Source organism: Acanthochromis polyacanthus, chromosome 19 (genome assembly GCF_021347895.1).
Source record: "Acanthochromis polyacanthus isolate Apoly-LR-REF ecotype Palm Island chromosome 19, KAUST_Apoly_ChrSc, whole genome shotgun sequence".
Classification (NCBI taxonomy): domain Eukaryota; kingdom Metazoa; phylum Chordata; class Actinopteri; family Pomacentridae; genus Acanthochromis; species Acanthochromis polyacanthus.
The window spans coordinates 9,934,557-9,955,666 of NC_067131.1; the positions used below are offsets into that span (position 1 = coordinate 9,934,557).

At 38.9% G+C, this 21,110-nt stretch overlaps 1 long non-coding RNA gene across 1 annotated transcript; it reads right to left on the reverse strand.

The window, feature by feature from the left end:
• Positions 1–1,952: 1,952 nt before the first annotated feature.
• On the reverse strand, positions 1,953–19,389 carry LOC127531181 (uncharacterized). Its single transcript, XR_007938165.1, has 4 exons — positions 19,271–19,389; positions 11,667–11,815; positions 10,460–10,730; positions 1,953–5,808 (listed from the first exon to the last, which is right to left on the reverse strand). It is a non-coding gene; the product is annotated as an uncharacterized LOC127531181 (long non-coding RNA).
• Positions 19,390–21,110: the final 1,721 nt, after the last annotated feature.

Consider the following 21,110-nt stretch of genomic DNA (forward strand, 5'->3'; position numbering starts at 1 on the left):
ACAGCGCTCTCTTGTCATGTTCAGTCCATGCAACACGAAAAGCTAAACACACACACACACACACACACACACACGCACAAAATAAAAATGCAATGACGCTCAGGAGATTTGATTTTTTTCATGTGTATCTCCAGCGCACACACACAGCCTCAGGGTTAATTTCTCTCAGTAAAAAAACGTCCGAATAGGAAACAATTTGACACCTTGTAATGAGACTCACACATGCTCCGCGCACACAAACATGGCAGTCAAGAGATCACTTGTATCATAGCAGTCCAGCCGTGCCTCTTGTAACCAGATGAGGATTCCTCCGTGGTCACAAAAATGGTCATGTGCTGCTCAGAAAGCTAAGATTAGCTGCAGGGGGAAGAGCCAAGGAGGACAATCCCGATCCAGCAGGTCCAGGTGGAAGCCATTTGTTAGCGCCATGTCGCTTCTCAGTGTAAAATAGCCTTGGGATGGACCTGAGGTGGTACGCTTACAGGCCAAATAATTTCCATGTAATAGTAAACTACATTACAGGAGAGCTGTGAACTCTTTAAAACATCAGTCAGAATAGACGAGTCATCATAGCGTAGGAGTTTTTTCTAAGATTCAGATTACACAACGCTTTTTTTTAAAACCAAAAGACTGTTGCTGTTGTTAGGATCATTGATTGATAAAAATACATCAACAGTTTTAACTGACGCAACATTTTTGTACTTCCATTCATTACTGCAAATGTTTTCCCTCAGCATTACTTAGAGTGGCGTTATGACCAGGGACGAATTAATTTTAGTGGGGGGCATGGGGGGGTACAAAGGATATTTTGGGGGGGGGCACCAAAAAGTTGTAAGAAAAAATGAAAGCTGCAACTGACCTCTCGCTTTTACAAAGTATTTTTCATGGTTTTTTGGGGTTTTTTTTTGGTTCTTTAACCCAACAGGAAAGCTGTATATAACCTTTTCATTTTGGACTGTTAACATTCAAATTATGATGGACTTGTTCCTTGTTTATGTGAATTACAGCATCATCAGCTGCAGCATCTGCCTGTTATGTAAAACTGGTAAGCTCAACGACAGTATCCTGAGGGCAGTTAAGTGACAAATATTGTGCAAGAACAGCACTATATACAACCCTGTCAATTTCAACTTCTTAGAATGTTTACTGACAATTATCACATCTAAAATAAGAAATAATATTCTGTACTTTTAGCAACTAGTTCTCAGCTGTATACCAGAAACATCACAGGGTTCTGTATACTAATCAGTCTAAATCAAAATGAGTACTACCCAATACACAGTGACAATCTGTACCCTTGATCTGTGGTAAAATAATCCTAAACATTCTGTGCATTAATGTAAATTTTAAAATACGATAAAATACAATAAGTAGCATGATGTACTTCATGTTCTCAGATTGGTCAAAGCTCAAAAACGTCAACAAAAAACGGGTCAGGAGTGATCGGACATGGAAGAAAGCTGAAAAACAGAAGGTTGCAGCAGGAAATGTCAACTACTCAAGTCCTTCATGGCACTTGAGTTTAGTGGGTAAGGTAAGAACAGAAAGGGAGCTGCCACTCGGAGAGAGGACCTCTTTTGGTTGTCGCTGCTACACATACTGCCCTACGTAGTTGAGGTTATAGGTGGAATATTCCTTTTAACCAGCCCCTCAGGTCTCTTTGGATTTTGGATGGAATACTCAGTTAAACCAACATTTTAGGTGCATATCCAGGGATTTTTGGTGGAATGTTCCTTTAAGGTGGATGTGTGAGGACCTTGTAGGTGGAATACTTCCTGAAACCAACCTTTTAGGTCAACATTCAAAGATTTAAGGTGGATTATTTCTTTAAAACCAACCTAAATTTCATGTTTTGATCATTATCAAGTGAGAAACCTCAATCCAGACTGCTCATAATGACGTTTGAGATTTATGCTGCTGTTATTTGTTTAGACCAGATGAAATGACAGAAATCCACAACTGTAATTTTATTTCAGGACTCGGTTGTTAAATGTCAAAACAATCCATGTGACTCTAAAAACTCAACAGCTTTACAAATTCTAAGATTAAACTCTCCAAAAGGATCCAAAATAAGTTGGACTTCTACATGAGAGCTTTAATTATTTTTCATCTACTTCCTGAAAAGTTTCATCAATAAAAAATACAAAAACTAATATTTTTAGCTGAACTGAAGACAGACTTTGTGATTTTTCTGCTCACATGTTGTGTTGTTGTAAACTTACTCTTTCAAATAAATAGCCACTTAACCCCCTGGAAAGCAGCATTTGTCCTGTTTTTGTCGTTACCTAGGTGACCCTAAACAGCTGGTTGTAATGTTTTTTTTTAGCAAGACATCATACTGTGATGTTTTTACAATGATGGTTCTACTGTGGAACCAGTTTGACATGTTCAGGTGTTTTGTGAAAAAACACTATAGAGCAGTTTTCTTTGCATGTCGTAAAAACATGCCATATGACGATATAATGTAAAGTAGGCCGTGAAAAATACTATAGAGCAGTTTTATTTGAAAAAAATCATCATGATAGTTTGTTCAAAAAAACGCCATAGTATACTATGTCGAAAAAAAATGACATTTTTTTCAACATGTCATAAAGACATGCCATATGATGAAATAATGTAAAGTTGGCCGTGAAAAACACTATAGAGCAGTTTTATTTGAAAAAAATCATCATAATATTTTGTCCAAAAAAACGCCATAGTCGAAAAAAAATGTGATTTTTTCAACATGTCGTAAAAACATGCCATATGATGAAATAATGTAAAGTTGGCCGTGAAAAACACTATAGAGCAGTTTTATTTGAAAAAAATCATCATAATATTTTGTCCAAAAAAACGCCATAGTCGAAAAAAATGTGATTTATTCAACATGTCGTAAAAACATGCCATATGGTGAAATAATGTAAAGTTGGCCATGAAAAACACTATAGAGCAGTTTTATTTGAAAAAAATCATCATAATATTTTGTCCAAAAAAACGCCATAGTCGAAAAAAAATGTGATTTTTTCAACATGTCGTAAAAACATGCCATATGATGAAATAATGTAAAGTTGGCCATGAAAAACACTATAGAGCAGTTTTATTTGAAAAAAGAATCATCATGATATTTTGTCCAAAAAAACGCCATAGTACTATGTCGAAAAAAATGCCATTTTTTTCCAACATGTCATAAAGACATGCCATATGATGAAATAATGTAAAATAGGCCGTGAAAAACACTATAGAGCAGTTTTATTTGAAAAAAAATCATCATGATATTTTGTCCAAAAAAACGCCATAGTATACTATGTCGAAAAAAATGACATTTTTTTCAACATGTCATAAAGACATGCCATATGATGAAATAATGTAAAGTAGGCCATGAAAAACACTATAGAGCAGTTTTATTTTTAAAAAATCATCATGATATTTTGTCCAAAAAAACGCCATAGTCGAAAAAAAATGTGATTTATTCAACATGTCGTAAAAACATGCCATATGATGAAATAATGTAAAGTTGGCCATGAAAAACACTATAGAGCAATTTTATTTGAAAAAAATCATCATAATATTTTGTCCAAAAAAACGCCATAGTCGAAAAAAAAATGCCATTTATTCAACATGTCGTAAAAACATGCCATATGATGAAATAATGTAAAGTAGGCCATGAAAAACACTATAGAGCAGTTTTCTTTGAAAAAAAATCATCATGATATTTTGTCCAAAAAAACGCCATAGTATACCATGTCGAAAAAAAATGGCATTTTTTCAACATGTCATGAAAACATGCCATATGATGAAATAATGTAAAGTAGGCCGTGAAAAAAATTATAGAGCAGTTTTATTTGAAAAAAAAATCATCATGACATTTTGTCCCAAAAAAAACGCCATAGTATACTATGTCGAAAAAAATGCCATTTTTTTTCAACATGTCGTAAAAACATGCCATATGATGAAATAATGTAAAGTAGGCCATGAAAAACATTATAGAGCAGTTTTATGTGAAAAAAAATCATCATAATATTTTGTCCAAAAAAACGCCATAGTTGAAAAAAAATGCCATTTTTTTCAACATGTCGTAAAAACATGCCATATGATGAAATAATGTAAAGTAGGCCGTGAAAAACACTATAGAGGAGTTTTATTTTAAAAAAATCATCATGATATTTTGTCCAAAAAAAGACGCCATAGTACTATGTCGAAAAAAATGCCATTTTTTTCAACATGTCGTAAAAACATGCCATATGACGATATAATGTAAAGTAGGCCATGAAAAATACTATAGAGCAGTTTTATTTGAAAAAAATCATCATGATAGTTTGTTCAAAAAAATGCCATAGTATACTATGTCGAAAAAAAATGACATTTTTTTCAACATGTCATAAAGACATGCCATATGATGAAATAATGTAAAGTTGGCCATGAAAAACACTATAGAGCAGTTTTATTTGAAAAAAATCATCATGACATTTTGTCCAAAAAAACGCCATAGTCGAAAAAAAATGTGATTTATTCAACATGTCGTAAAAACATGCCATATGATGAAATAATGTAAAGTAGGCCGTGAAAAACACTATAGAGGAGTTTTATTTTAAAAAAATCATCATGATATTTTGTCCAAAAAAAGACGCCATAGTACTATGTCGAAAAAAATGCCATTTTTTTCAACATGTCGTAAAAACATGCCATATGACGATATAATGTAAAGTAGGCCATGAAAAATACTATAGAGCAGTTTTATTTGAAAAAAATCATCATGATAGTTTGTTCAAAAAAATGCCATAGTATACTATGTCGAAAAAAAATGACATTTTTTTCAACATGTCATAAAGACATGCCATATGATGAAATAATGTAAAGTTGGCCATGAAAAACACTATAGAGCAGTTTTATTTGAAAAAAATCATCATGACATTTTGTCCAAAAAAACGCCATAGTCGAAAAAAAATGTGATTTATTCAACATGTCGTAAAAACATGCCATATGATGAAATAATGTAAAGTTGGCCATGAAAAACACTATAGAGCAGTTTTATTTGAAAAAAGAATCATCATGATATTTTGTCCAAAAAAAGACGCCATAGTACTATGTCGAAAAAAAATGCCATTTTTTTTCAACATGTCATAAAGACATGCCATATGATGAAATAATGTAAAATAGGCCGTGAAAAACACTATAGAGCAATTTTATTTGAAAAAAAATCATCATGATATTTTGTCCAAAAAAAACGCCATAGTATACTATGTCGAAAAAAATGCCATTTTTTTCAACATGTCGTAAAAACATGCCATATGATGAAATAATGTAAAGTAGGCCATGAAAAACATTATAGAGCAGTTTTATGTGAAAAAAAATCATCATGATATTTTGTCCAAAAAAACGCCATAATATATATTTAGAGGTTTTTGGTCAGACACATTCTGTATTCTTGTTTGTGAACCAACGTTGGTTGTCCAGAAGGTAAGAGTTCCTGTCCTGATTCTCTGTTTAAAGAGCTTCTCTGGTAGGCTGCAGGAGACTTTAGAGTTTGGGTTGTGCTAGTTTGGTTATTGTATGGTTTCATTTGGACGACTATCTTGAGGCCCCTCCATGTGGTTTAGTGAGGTTTTCTGTAACTGTTCTACAAAGCAACCTGCAGCAGAAGAGACTTTGAGAGTTTTTAGGAAGTTCTGGAGACCGGACTTTGGAGCAGCAGAAACATTTGTCGGCAGTTTGAGCAGGAGAAGGTGAGCTTCAGAGTAGAAATGAGAAGGAAACCTTCTTGACCCATGTGGTGAGGTCCTGTACCAAGAGGAGTTTGAGCAGGTTGTGAAGAGTCTGTAGTTCTTTGGTCTGAAAGCACAAGAAGAGTTGACTCATTAAAGGAGAAAACAGGAGATATTGTTGGTTCTTCTGTCACTCTGCAGTTTCCACTTTCCTTAGACTGAATATCAAGTTTGTATTTTAAATGATTTACTGTGTGAGCCCAAGAAGACTTCAATGAACTCCCTCCATCCCCTGGATGCATGCTTTATTACCATGTTAAATGTTTGTTTTTTTAAATGTTTTTGAGTTTCAATCATAGTTTTAGCATAGTTTTTTCTCTTTGCTCTTTGTCATCAGTGTGAAAGGTGCTACACAAATAAAGTAGAATTGATAAATTGAATAATTGGCTAACTCATGAATGTTACAACAGAAATATTTTTTGAGATTTAAGGGTTTGTTTCATTTTTAAGGTTGGGGTTAAAATCTTGATGGCGATAAAAAGATTAAAGAAATAAATTACATTAACAAAGCAATTACATCAAAGGAAAAACACTCATTACAATAAAACTTTTTAAAAGAAAATTAAACATTAAATACAACTATAGTAAACAGACAAAATATTTAGATAAACAGAAGATACAAAACATGTAATTATGAAAAACATTTTTTTCAACTAAAATATTAAACATTAACGATGAAATATTTTAGACAATTAAACACTTAAAAATACAAAATTAGGTTGCTAAACCTTGAAAAAGACAAAAAAAATATAAAAAAAATTAAATGTTTATTTCAAAATTAAATCTTAAATACAATAAACCTTTAAATAGGAATTAAAGAGAAAATGCAATGAATCATTTAAAAAGAAAATTATACATTAAAAGGTGGAAAACATTGAAAAAGAAAAACTTTAAAGATTTAATCTAAAAATTAAACATTGAGAAAGAAAAGAAAATTTTTCAAACAAGCCGAGAAAACATTTGAAAAAACAACAAACATTAAAAAGACAAAAAAAAATCAAAATTAAATCAGACAAAATAACAGGTGAGAAAAGAACAAAGCTAAACATTTAAGAAGAATCAAACTGAAGACAAACATTTAAAAAGACACCAGTTAGACTGTAGAAAACCAAATTTAACAGGAGAGACAATAAAACGAGCAAAAAGAGCAAAAACCGATAAAGGTCTTAAAGCGTTTTCTAGTCTGAAATGAAAACATCAAGTTTCTTCTTCAAACATTTCCTCTTTCTATGCTGCTGGTTTGATTGTGGACAGATTTACTAAGAACTCATTTCAGAAAACTGCTTTCCAGATAAAGTCTACTCGTAGTTGAAGGCATCGATCAAGCTAATGTTACCTTCTGATCTCCACAAACTTTACCGTTCAGTGAAGAGAATCAAAGTTTGTTCAGGATTTCTAAAGAACCCAAAGGTGAAGGTCTGAGAAGAACTCAGATGGATGGTCTAAATGTGAAATCAAGACTCATGGTCACAAATTTTTAAGGCTTCTGTTAACCACAAAGTTCAAACTAACAGACATCTACTCAAGAACTTTTCAAACTAACAGGGATCTTCTCAGGAGCTTAGAAGATATCATTCCTTGGACTGTCTGAAAGTTAAATCTAACAGAGATCTACTGTGGGGCTTACAAAATTTCAGCCCTCAGATTGTGTGAAAACTCAGGTCCTGAGGACTCGGGAGGTCTGGAGGCTTTGGAAAGTCTTGGAACTGAGGGTTCAACCCTCCAGCACAAAGGCTGAAGTCCAACCTCCTGAGAAAAATGGTTGAGACAAGACCTAAATTTTAAAAAAAATCTCGAAAATGACAAAAAAAAATCGATGACAAATGTGCAAAAAAAAGAAGAACTAGTATCTGAGCAAGTAGCTCAGGGGGATAAGAGGCAAGACTACCAAGTGGAAGGTGGTTGGATCAAGCCCCACCACTGGTATTTTTCTTTTTGTTTTTGTCTAAGTTTTTCAAAAAAATTTAAGAAGGTTCAGGTCTTGAACCAGCAACCTGCAGCTCCATAGGCAAACCCTTAACTCACCAAGCTACAAATCAGATAAAAAAATATAAATCCGTCGTCCCTTTGACATCGTAGTTTCCCAAGTGACCATATGGGTGGAGTCTGGGTGGAGCTAAGGCGGAGTCGGGGGGAGTCAGGGCGGAGACTAGGCGGGGAGGTGGGTGGCGGCCTCCCCCTCTACCCCTCCACCGCCCCCCTCTACTCCCCCACCTTCCCCCGCCCGATGAGTTTTTCAAAAATCCGAGACTCAACGGGTTTTCCCGAGTTTCTGGAGTTTCCACGAGGTCGGAGACAGAACAAGTTGTCATGAAGACGTGTTATAGTCGGCGAGGATGGAGTAACTTTTTACAGCGACTAGAAGGAAGACGACTAGAAGAACAGGTCTTTAACCAGCATCCCCAAAAATCCATGGAGTTGCTCCAGAGAAATGAAGGGAGGTCAACTTTTATCAACCTCCATCCAGATGTTCAACTTGATATCTTTACTTTGAGATTTTTAGCACCACAAACCTTTAGTATCACACTTTATTATCATTTATTAGGACTTTAATGGAATCCACCGGCAGATTTAGTTTTTGTTGAGAAACTTAATTCTTGTCGTCGTGGGACTGCAGTATTTAAAACTGTTCCTTCTATTTGACCTCATGTTTATTAGTTTTAGTGGAGAAAGTTTTTTTAATTGTTGATTAGTCTCTGAAAAACTAAATAATAAATTGGATTAATCAAGAGGTTTAAATTTCTTACTTTGTCATATTTATGACAAAAAAATATAGAAATAAAGCGTCTTGAGACAATTTGACCTGTAATTGGCGTTATCTAAATAAAATTGGATTTAAATTGTATGTATCTTGTAATGTTGGAAGAATTCAGCCATATATGTTGGAAAACACATTTTCATTGTGCATTAATCTCTTGATAGTTTTCTCCAGTAATTCATTTCTTGTTTTGTTTTATAAAATGTCAAACCCAAATATATAGTTTACTGTCATAAAAACCAAAAAGATTTACATTCATGATGCAGGAATCAGGCAGTTTTTCACTTTTCATCCCAGTTTAGTCAGAAAGATAGTTGATAATGTGTGAATCGTTGCAGCTTGTGAGCTGTAAAAGGTTTTAATTTTTGGGGCCGAGTGTCAGAAAACATTTAGAAACCAACATCAACAAAACACTCAAAGATTTGATCAACATTAAAGGGAAATCAACTTTTGCATGACAATGTCTAATTAAAGGACATTTATTTCTAATGTAAATGTGTGATATTCATCCTCTGGAGCTTCTCTTCACATCGTCTTCCACCTGGACTGGTTTGATCGGGAGCATGTGCAACAAACATTTTAAAAACTGCACTTTAACATCAATGAATGACACTGAAGTTTAATCTCTACATAAATGAGACTGAGTCTGGATGTGCTGCTCTGTCATTAACTCCTAAGCTTAAGGAAAGTTCAAACAAAAGAGGACAGTTCAGATAAGACTTGAGAATGAGCTTATTTTGGACAAACATCTCAAACTTTCTGAGCTTCAACCCCTCTAGCAAGATATTTGAACAACAAGCAACTCAAGAGATCCAGAAGTTGGAGAGAGTTAGCTTTAGCTGAGCCAAAGAACATGTGGGACGCTAACCTAGCAAACATTTCAGACTTTTCTCTGTGAATTCTGAGAAATAATTTCCTATTTAATGACAGGGCTACACATCTGAACTCAGTCTCATTAAAACAGACTCTAATTCAGTGTCACTCATCCATATTAAAGTGCAGTTACCCAAAATGTTTGGTGCATGAGCTCCAACAAAACCTGTCCAGGTAGAAGGCCACTTTGACAAACAGGAAGTGGAAGATTCCAAGCAGATTTATAGAAGGGGGAACCGGACTGTACTAAGTGTGGTCGAGTATAGAGGGGTGTTTTGTGGGTTGTTAAGGCTGATAATGATTATTAGTGAGACAATTGGATTAAATATTCATTTGCAATAAATGAAAGTATTTAATATCTTGGAGTTAAACTTAGAAGAACACAAACGTTTTTGTTTTGTTTCCAGATGTTAAGTTAAAGGAGTTTTATTTGTGACGTATAACCAATCAAATCACTCCAGAAGACAGAGCGACCACAGCTAGAGAAAGGTTCAGAGCCAAAGTAACGCCATTTTTAAATTGATTTATTACCGTAAATCAGTAAAAAATAAAATACTGATAATCAGTCAACCCACAATTACTACAATTCTACAATGTATGTCTCTTTCCTTTGACTACCATCCATCCATCCATCCATTCTCTATACACCGCTTTATCCTTACTAGGGTCGCGGGGGATGCTGGAGCCTATCCCAGCTGACTCGGGGGAAGGCAAGGGACACCCTGGACAGGTCGCCAGTCTGTTGCAGGGCTACATATACAGACAAACAATCACACTCACATTCACACCTAAGGACCATTTAGAGTAATCAATTAACCTCAGCATATTTTTGGACTGTGGGAGGAAGCTGGAGTGCCGGGAGAAAACCCACGCATGCACAGGAAGAACATGCAAACTCCATGCAGAAAGATCCCAGGCCCACCCCGGGATTTGAAACAGGGATCTTCTTGCTGCAAAGCGAAAGTGCTAACCACTACTCCACTGTGCAGCCCTCTTTCCTTTGACTTGTTATTTGTAAAATATACAATGTATATGATGGCGTTTTTTCATACCAAAGACTATACTATGATGTTTTCTAGAGACATACCATGCTACTCTGTTTTTTCTGGCCCTGGGCCGACCCACTCCTCCTCTGTTGTTTTCTGGATTGTACTCAGCTTTATGCCTTCGTCCACCCGGCCTCCGTTGACTCGTCCCGCCTGCCGTCTCTGGAGCTGAAACTGGACTGGAACAGACCAAAGTACCGTCCAATCACGATTCCAGCTGCCTCTCAAAAGGCTCCTTCATCTGGTGGCACTTCTTCTGAGGGGAAGCTGAGCTTCAGCAGAACTTTGGAGATGTGTTCCAGTGGTTGGTGGCTGTGTGAGGAGATAGAGAGGGACCTTAGAATTGTTTAGAAAGGAAAACAGGGAACCCATTGGTAGTTTTAGTTCAGGGTGCTACTGTGGTGTGTTTTGGGGTTTTTAAGAGGTGAACAGGAAGAGGTTTTTTTTTTCGTATTGATGATCTTTTACTTTGTTCCTGGTTGGAATGCCCATCAATGTCAACGTGAAGTTCACTTTTAGTTCTGTTTATTTATTTTTATTTTACTAACACTCATTTGCTTTTAACCCCCTCACATGTTGTGATGTTGTAAACTCACTCTTTCAAATAAATACTCGTCTAACCCTCTGGAAACCAGCGTTTGGATTGTTGTTGTGTTGCTCCTCACCTACGTCAGACACCGGGACATAACAACGTTTTGTGGACCAAAGGCTAAACTATGATGTTTTTAGAGCGACCTGCTATACTACAGTCTGTTTTAATTGACGTATTACTATGACTTTTTTTGTTTTAGTTTCTGTTGTTTTTTTTTGCAACATATAAGAATGTGAACAGTTTTAAAATTTACTATACTTTTACTTGTGCAATGAACTATTATTCTATGACATTTTTAGACGACATATTATACTCTGATGTTTTCTTGAATAACTTACTATTTTGACAACATACTGCACTATGACATTTTTTAAACCAAATATCATACAGGACAATTTTAGGCAACATCCTATCATTTTGCCCTTTTTGAACCACATAATAATCTATGTTGTTTTTTTGCTGACATGAGCTACAGTCCATACTATGTTATTCCTGAAAAGTATGCTATACTTTGACATTTTCTGAACTACGTCCTAAACTATGGCATTATACACAGAGTGCTTTGGTTACATGTTGATTTATAATCTAGATTTTTTTCTGTTTTGTTTTTTGACAGGATTACCACAGACCTGACCGTGAACACCGTTGACACCCACCTGAGGGAGACACTGCCTAAGATCTCAAGGCTGCTTGGTCATGGTCTTTCTGGTCCTGCTCCAGAACGCTTTCATCAACTACGTCTTCTTTAGAAGAGGCCCTCAGATGCTGCAATCTCTGACCTTAAGGAGGAACTGCTACTTTCACTCTGTAACGAGACAGCAGTTATTTTAAAGACCCAGCTCCCAGCTCAGTAATGTAAATTTCCAACAAAACCTTTTTTTTTTTTTTACATGCTTTTCCTGTTCTGTTGTCAAACCACAGAATAAGTATAAAATAGTGACTGAAACACGGCTCATTAAGACTACATGTTAACCAGAAGGAATTCCCAGTCGCGCCTCGAAAGCTCTGATTTTGTAACTGCCACTATGTCTGACAACCTAATCATATAAGAGTTAAAGATGACAGCTGTGGAGAAAATTCAGGTGCATTTTTATTGAATTGAAGGTCACTAGCAAAGTGAGAGAATAATTAAACAAAAAAGAAAGAAAAAGAGTGGCTTTACCTGCTCTGTGCTTGTAAAATACCAACCACGTCCATGTTGCACTTTATCTAATACACTTTTTTTTCTCTGTTGTAAAGGGTTTGATAGAACGTTGGATTTCTTTTGCAGCTCCTGTAGTAACTTAAATAAAAATCCCTCTTTTTTTAATTAATGTTTTTCTTGTTGGAGTTGCACCTACACATCTAAGCCTTTGTTTACAATTTTGTATTGTGTCGCATTTTAAAATGATATACAGTTTTTCAAAATATAAAATGGTAATTTAGATTTTTTTGGAGGAAAGTTGAGTGTTCTGTAAAATAGTTGATAGATTAATGAATAGAAAATTCGATCTACACGACAGCTTTTCTGCATTAATGTGTGGTATAGTTTGTAGTATTAAAGTGTGCATTTAATCGTATGTCTCTAATCGCAGGCCTACAAGCCCACTGCTACCTCAAGTTCAAAAGTCCATTTTTCCGGAGCACAGTATACAGTAAAAAACGGGGCCACAAAATGACAGGGGAATCCATGCATACTGATGTTTTTTATTATTTCTCTTGGCAGTCGCTAACTCTGAATAAGTGAGGAGGGCCCCGGTCAGAGGTGCCCCACGTCAAAACTCGTCCACGGAGAATTGACAAAGTGGGAGCTACTTCTCACCGCACCGCAGGTTGTAATTTCATCCACAGGGGAGGGCATGCTCATCTTTTTTGCGTGACAGATCTCCAACATAATGCATTGTCAAATAATTCTTAATATGTCCAGTGTGACACGATGGCCGTGTTCTCAATATTCAGATTTGCTCTGGCTCATAAACTCAGCTGCCACCGCGTGCCATTGGCCCATCAATCAAGACATCTCCACCCCCACCCTCCTCCTCCGACTCTTTTTCACCTGTCAGCCCATTTGAATACGAGGTGGCGCTTGGATGGCTTCCAGAAAATAAGCTTCTGGGAGAACAAGGCCTGGCAAAGCTGTTTACACGTGTAAGAATTTTGATTGAGGAATATGCACAGCTCTCCTGTGCCAATAGATTTGACAGCCGCTCTCGCCCCAGTCAGAGGTCTTCTCCAGACTTATTTACACATTATCAGGCGCATCTCGTCATCTCGTGGCAAAAGTCAAGGCTTTAAAAATCAATTTGAATATTTGCCTCTAATGTTGACGCTCATTGTTTGAACAGACTTTTACAAAATTCCTTGGCAAACACACTGGCTGGAAATGAAAAGCTCGACAATGTTTGCTCTAGTTTGATGATGAGAACAAACATTGACAGAAAATATCAAGGACTGACAATCACTGCCCATCTTTCTTCGCCTCCCCTTCAATAAGTCTCCATTTAGACAGGCCCCGATAATTGAACATGTGTAAACAATAATCCATCTAAAAGCAGAAGGGCCATTTAACGCAGAGTGATTGTCTGCATATGCGGGTAAACAAACAGAGTGCCACTGGATCTGTCATCGCTTGGACCCCCCTCTAAATAAAGATGGATGGGGGAGTGGAAAGGGAGGGAGGGGGCCGAGGGACTGGGACGGGCAGTAAAGAGCCATGTCAACTGCCCTCCCTCCTCATGCATTAAATTCAAAGGGAGGCTGGTGTGCAAAAACTCCCACTGATCAATTGTAAGCAAAAAAGGGAGTGGAGGGAGGGAGGAGGAGGAGGAGGAGGGGGGAGCCGGGCGGGCGAGCCTCTGGTTTGGCATACGTGATCAGCACATCGGGCCAAATGATGTCATCCATCAGGACGGACACTGCAATTTGCCATCTATTTCCTCATCAATCAAACTTGAGCGTTTCCTACAAGGGGGTGGAATACGTATTTATGTAAAAGTGTGTGCGTCTCCATGTGTGTCTCGTGCTGGCAATCTACCGGACCCAACCTGAAGGGCATTAAGTGGCATTAACAGAGTGCAGAAATCCACTGCAGTGCTCTCTTATCCCCGTGCAGGAAGATTTACAATCTGTTTAATTTGAGTTCGGCATTAGAGATTCAACACTCCATCATTTCATCCAGAAATTCTTATGCCAGTCTGAAATGCACACTTACATCATGCTTTAATTCCCTCAGCAGTCTAACCTTGCTAAAGAAGGGCGAAGACTGAGTTTTTTTTAATCTTTTTTCTTTTCAAAATAGCCCATATATTGCCTGTTCCCTCTCTCCTGTTGACCTGCTATCAGTAACTTCACAGCTGTTGAGCCGTTTTGAACTCAATGCGCCTTTAGCTCTTGAATATACAGTATCTCAAATAAGATCCTCTAACTGACCACTAGATGTTATCCCTGCTAAATTTCCCAAAGAGCACCTTAAACGCATTTAGTTCTAACTTTTGTTATCTGCTATAAACAGCTATTTAGCCACTGGCACAATTCCTGAAACTTTGAAACATGCATGTGAGCAACTCTGAGAATCTTCAATCTCTAAATATCCCATAAAATCTTTAATTTAGGGGAAATTACAGAAGTTATCATGAAACTGGCAATTTCAGATGAAACATTTCGGCGGGAAACGACCTGCAACTTAACCTACTGATGTACTTCTTCCCACATTTGGAGATATATTCACATATTTTCTATTATCCTAACCATAAGAGGTTCAGAAATATTCTTGAATATCTGAGACGAGCATTAGGATCTCAGTCTTTTGGTCATTCCAACGTCTAGACTGAAGGTCAAGAGTGTTAAAAGTCTTCTTCTGTCAGGACCATTAAGCTTTGGAACAATGTGCCTGAGGGGATCAGGGCCCGCTTTCCCAAAAGCAAACTCAGCGCTGCGCTCACCTTTGCCCACTGGCTTCTAATTGAACCATGATGATCGTGGCAGAAAGACGCCTCTGGAAATCCCAGCAGACAACAGGAGGATCTTGCATGAAATCACTGAAGAGAGCTAAATATGTGGATTAAAATTGTGGAAATTTGATCCCCCAAGTATCTGCCTCACTGAGGTCCACAGACACATGACAGTAAATCCAGGCTTGAAAGGTTGATGTATTCACAGAAGCGCGTTTTCAAGGCATGAAATATAAATACGTACCGTGGTGCGTTCTATTACAGGGCATATGCTTTTTACTGATTTAAATGTTTCAATACCAAAACTGTGCTGATAATTTTATACTATTATATTTACAGTAAGCAAGTAAATACAGGATTTTTTTGCTCAGCTGATTGTGAGTGACTGAAAGAAAAAAAATCTTGATGTAACGTATTTTAAAAAGTAACATTTTGCCTCCAAAACCTGGAAATACTGGAGAATCTGCACTATTTTAAATAATAGTCCCCACAGCCTGTTCCTTCTTCTGTGCTCCTTTTTATTTACTCTTCTTTCTTCTTAATATTGTTAGTACAACTAAAGCTTTTACTGTTAACAATCCATTTATCTGCAATCTTGCAACCATTATCTGACCCAGCAGCTTAGAACCGCCGCCACTCTCTCCTTCATCACTTTCCTCTTCTTACATCGTTGAGATAATGGTCTTCTCCCCTCTGGGGGGAGGAGGAGTGACTGGTCGTCTCTGGGACTGGAGAAGATCAAGTTCACCTCATTATTAACCTACACACCCCCTCTGACCTTTTCCAGCTCCCACCCACCAGGCAGCAACATGTGCATCTCATTGTGGGAGGATTCATTGGCCCCCTTTCTTTAACCCCAGCCCTTCCTGCGGTTGGCTCGTGTGGAGATCCGGAGCTGATTTATGGGCCTAACAGATTGGTCCCGAGTGACTTAGATGCTTTGCAAAATGTGACGCATGACTAAGGGCTGGCACAAGCGCTTTCTCGCATGATTGCTGAACAAGCAGAGTCACAGTGATTTAAGATGTTGTGATTTTAGATAATGTGAAAAAGTCGCGTTAGGTCACCTGTGTTTTGCCAGCTGTGAATTTTTGTAAAAACAGACAAATATCTTCAGACAGATCACCAAGAAAAACTTACATATACACATAAAAAACATAAAAACGCTGTTATTATCATTGCAGTGCTGTTTTGAGTGTTTCTCTAAACCCCATGAATGCTGCAGTGATGAAAGCTTAAGCTATTGATAATCTGTGAAGTACATAAACTGAACCAGCAATAAAATATAATCATGCCCTTTGGGTTTCCTTTTAAATGCATTTCCTTACACACATTTATCTATCCCTGGACTTGCACAGGAGGCTTTTTTGTTGCATATTAATTGTTAGAAGCAATGAGGCAGATGGTGATATCCAGCAAGACCCAAGTGCATTGATGTGTTTGCATGATGGAGTGAATTTATAACATGCGAACAAACATGTGACACACTTGTACTCGTTGAAAAATTTATTCAGTTCTTATTCACAGTGCTGAGGGTAATAGTCTATTGTAAATTCATATTCAAGTGTGTGCGGGTGGACTTTATTGTTTGTGTTGTAAGCATCCTGAGCGATCGCGGCCTTCAGCTGCATTCACTGTCGTGCATTTGCATCATTTTGAGTTTTATTTTTTTACATTTAAAACAAATACCAGAAAAACTGCGCGGACCATAGAGGGAGGCATTTCTTCAAGTCAGACACAGCTAGATGAGACGCAAAGCAGAAGGACAGAGGGCCGACAGTTTGGTAAAAGAATAAATATGCAAAAGGAACAAAAAAAGTAGAGGTACTGTACAAAACACACAGACACACACATCCACACAACACAGATCCTCTATTTCTCACTTACTCACTCTCTTTTTCACTCTCTTTTTCACTCTCTTTGTCATCCAGTCTCAGTGCTAGCGAGAGTGCTGGCATCCACTCGGGCTGGGAGATGTTCTAAGACCTCTTCTTACTTTGTGCCAGCTCTGCTATACCCTAGTGGGTGTGCGTTTAAGTTTCCCCATCTGCTTCTGTTCACATTATCTAGCTCCAGGGCAGGCACCTTGCCTAAAATACACACATGCGCACACACATGCACTTCGCGCACAGACACACACACCCCAGAGTTTCATCTTTGTGCTGATGACGCAGTTTTAGAGTTGTGTGAAGCCCACACACACAGCATAGCAGGGGTGGGTATTTTTTTTTTATCTTTACCTTCCCTTTCTTTCTCGACAGAACAGGCAAAAATCAAGAGGAAGTGCTGGCCTCTGGAGAGTGGAGGCCGCTAACTTCCTCTGAGCGTTGTGATCACTGGCTGCTCATCCCTGGAGGTTAAATCAGCGGTGGAGCTCAGAGGACGTAGGGGAGCAAACATCACTGGCGGTTCTGCTGTGAACGAGGGGCCAAATTTGCATCAGAGTTCTTCTTTTTTTAAATGCCTCCTCAATCGGATCGTATTCTTCCAGCGTCGGGTTATGACTTTCGAGGTACGGGCAAGACATATAAAAGCGGCAGAAGCTTCAGATTATTAAAGAGCACTGATTGCGAATTGGGAAAACAGAGGGAGTGAGTAATGTACGAGACCAACGCGTGAATGCCCAAAGTGATTGGCCATGTCACGCCATTAATTTAAAGCCTAACGCTGCAGCTATGTTACTGAGGAAAGGTTACAGCGAGAAAGGAAACCGCAAAGAGGCAGCCGATGTGTGTGTTTTTTTTCACCCAGAAGCATGTGATGTGGCTGTGCTCTCTTTTCTCTTTTCTTTGCTGACTGGTGCCGTAAAAAGCTTGATTGAGCTGTCTGCTCAAGGGGTCAGAGGTCAAACCCATCTTGTCAGAAGGAGGCTGGTGGTGAGCCGCGGGGAGGGGTTAGAGGGTTGTGACCTGTTGATTGTCCAAGATATGATGGACTGGGAGGGGGGCTGAGGGAGGCCGCGGTGTGTGGCTCCCGTGAACTATGAAGAAAATCAGCGGCGACATGAGGTGACTCCGGGTGGACGGGCAATTTTGTCACCACCTGACGCTCTTTTCCTGGTAGAAAAGGAAGCCGAAGAGGAGAGAGAGGAGGGGAAAAAGATGTCCAGCAGGGGGCTTGTTCTTCTAAGAATATTTTAGTTCAAAGATTCAAGGCAGACATCATTCAGAGTTATTTGAAAAGACATCAGTGGAAGTTAAAAATAAAAAGCACCACAAGGTACCTGGCACAATCACATAGCTATTATGTAACAAGCTAAAATTCATGAAAAAGCCTTAGTCCATTTCTGGAAGCCTGCATCTCGACAAATTTATGCACGCACGCTATTTCCGCCTCTGCTAACTAAACCTCGAGGGCAACGTCCAACGGGCTTGTGAGCGTAGCAGAGCGTCAGCAGCAATACCTTCCACACTGTGTATGTGTGTGGAAACCAAGAGAGCCTGACAGCCACGCAGCGCCATCAAACAAACATTTTTTTTTCCCCCATTTAAAAAAAGGAGTACCTTCACATGCTTAGTTTTCATGTTTTTTTCAGTTGCTCATCTGGGCCCCTCACGTTTCATGGCCAACGAGATGTTGCATGTATCCCTGTGTGCTCGCCTCCCCTCTCCCTTTTTTGCTTTACGTTTGCTTATCTGTTTGCCTTTACTTATTCATATCTGCGTTTTGGGCGCTCCTTTCTTGCCTCTTGATATTTGTCAATATGGGCTTGACCTCAGCGGGCCAAGTCTCTCTTCTGAAGTAGGAGCCGGCGATAGCCTTGAAAACAGACCTTTAAATTAAACGAGGGAGAACACAGATTGTTGTATAATTCATCTAGACCCCCCGCCGAGGATCCTCTGTGCAGTCGTGTTACTGTCTAGATTAGAATTTCCTTTTGTTGCTGCCTGTTTGTGTAATACACAATGTGGATCCTGCCAGGGCCCAGTAAATTACCTCTTTAAACATTCATTTGCCTTAACCAAGAGGAAGAGGGAGCCGGAGCGGAGGGGAGAAAGGAAAAAGCCTCTTGATTTCACATACAATGAATAAGTTAATAAAAAGATTTTTCCCTCTCCTGTGCATGCATTTTTCCCCCCTCCACACTTGAAATCGTCCTTACCAAATCAAAAAGTAAGAGAAAGGGAGGGAAGAAGAAAGAAAGACAGAGAACTAGAGTGAGACAGAGAATGTCTGCGTATGCAGAAGTACAACAACAACAAGAAAGAGGAAAGGAGTGAAGCCGATTGGAGAGGAGAGAGGAAGCAAGAGGGAGAGAGACAGAGAGAAAGAACCAGATGAGCTCTTGGAATGATGTGCCTCATAGTTCCCGCTTGCGTATCCCAAAATACCTGGTGCTGGAAATGTGAAAGCCAGGCGCACGACGGACGCCATTCCCCAGAGAGGCTCCGCTGGTATCATTAGCGAGGGAAACGGCGGGCTCAAGTGGCGTACAAACTTCAGCAAAACGTCAAGCGAGAGAAATGTGCACGCACTGCGCCTCTTTTTTCCCCTCCCCTCTTCCCCCCTTTTTCTCACTCTCCCTCTCTCCTTTTTTCTTTCTTTGTGTTGTGTTTCAGATACGACACCACTCTTCTACCAAATTAATATTTCTCAAAATAAAAGCCAGGACAACTTTAAACTAGCGAGTGAAGAAAGGGGAGGGAAGAAAAGAGGAGAGACGGGGTGGAGAGAGAGAGAGGCAGAGGGAGAATTTGGTTCAGTTTGCACGCTTCTTGTGAAGTGGAGTCTCTGTCTTCCTGCTCCTCTCATTTTGAGGTCTGTGGTTTTGTCGTCTCCGTCTTGGAGTCAGCTCTATCTAACTGATGAGGTCGTCACAACTGCTTATGAATGCCAAATGAAGGAGCACAGCAAGCATCTGTGCTAGAAGAGGGGACATTTCCATACAGTTTGTATCATAAGCAAAAATCCTCCTCGACCTGGACAAAGCATTGTCATATTGAGAGACTGTTCTGCTATTTCCAGAACAAATTCAGGCACAAAAACAGCGTTATGTGCCAACCAGGCCTCCAATCGCATTTACTTTGGTTTGTTAGTTACAGTCTTTCACTTTCTCAGGCATACACTTAACAGATACCTGTTTAATGGTGAGAAATCAAAGTGTTCCTTCTGTCACGTGAAATATTCCCTGATACTAACACGTTCAGAACAGTCGAGTCACTTACAATTGCCACTTAAACAAGATCTCGGTGGTTCTGTTCTCCCAGAGCCACTGGGATGGCACGGCTACAGTGCGCAGCTGTAATCAAACGGGACAGCGAGCGCCCTTTGACGATTGGCTGGCGAGTGGAGCCAAATATGTCTTTTCTACGTGCTGCAGTCTGTCGCAGACGTAATTACAAGTTAGATCTAAATAAACAAACAGCTGCAGCCTGACCGCCCCTTCAGGAGCTGTTTGGCGGCTGCTGCTGGAGATGTATGCTTGCTTTGCTGCAGCACAATCACAGAAGAGCAGACATGTTCTATATAGAGTGCACACAGCACAACAACTAACCCTGTTATCACCCGAGACCTCACATGCACTGCTCACTTCCTAATGACAACTCTAGTACGGAGGATAAACATACACAAGGCATAGATTCAGACACACAATGTGTAATTTCAGCCGTGACACCCTATAGAGGTGAAAGAGGGGATTTTGCTGTCAGACAGAAAAGACGGCGGCTCGAATGCGGAGAAATTGTTGAGCAAACTAACAATTAGCCCTTTTATTTTCAAAGTGAGTCAGAGGGCCTCTGAGGCTAACCAAAAGTGCCCAGCGGTGCTAAACTTGGAAAGTGCAGGTCTGGTTTTTCACCTCTCCTATTTTAGAAAAGTAGAACTGACAGGGACGTATAGAAGTCAGGAGAGGTGATGCATACAGTGAAATTCCAAACAGACTCTGCCCCCTCAAAGAGACATATTTGTGGTGAACCACTACAGAATCACTTAACAGACAAAACATCCACCCTCCTCCAGGGAAAATTACAGGTGGTGAACAATCTAATCTGTGCGACGTGTACTTAAGTGTGATGACATGGAGTTAGATGGTCATTAACAGCTAAATCTGTTTAAATTGGCTCAAAGCTTAAACAGCTGGAACCTGTGGTAATAATGTAAGTCAACCTGCTGCTGGTTAGTGTTAAAATATAATCTGATGTGACATGTCACACGAAAACACATGTCTGCGTC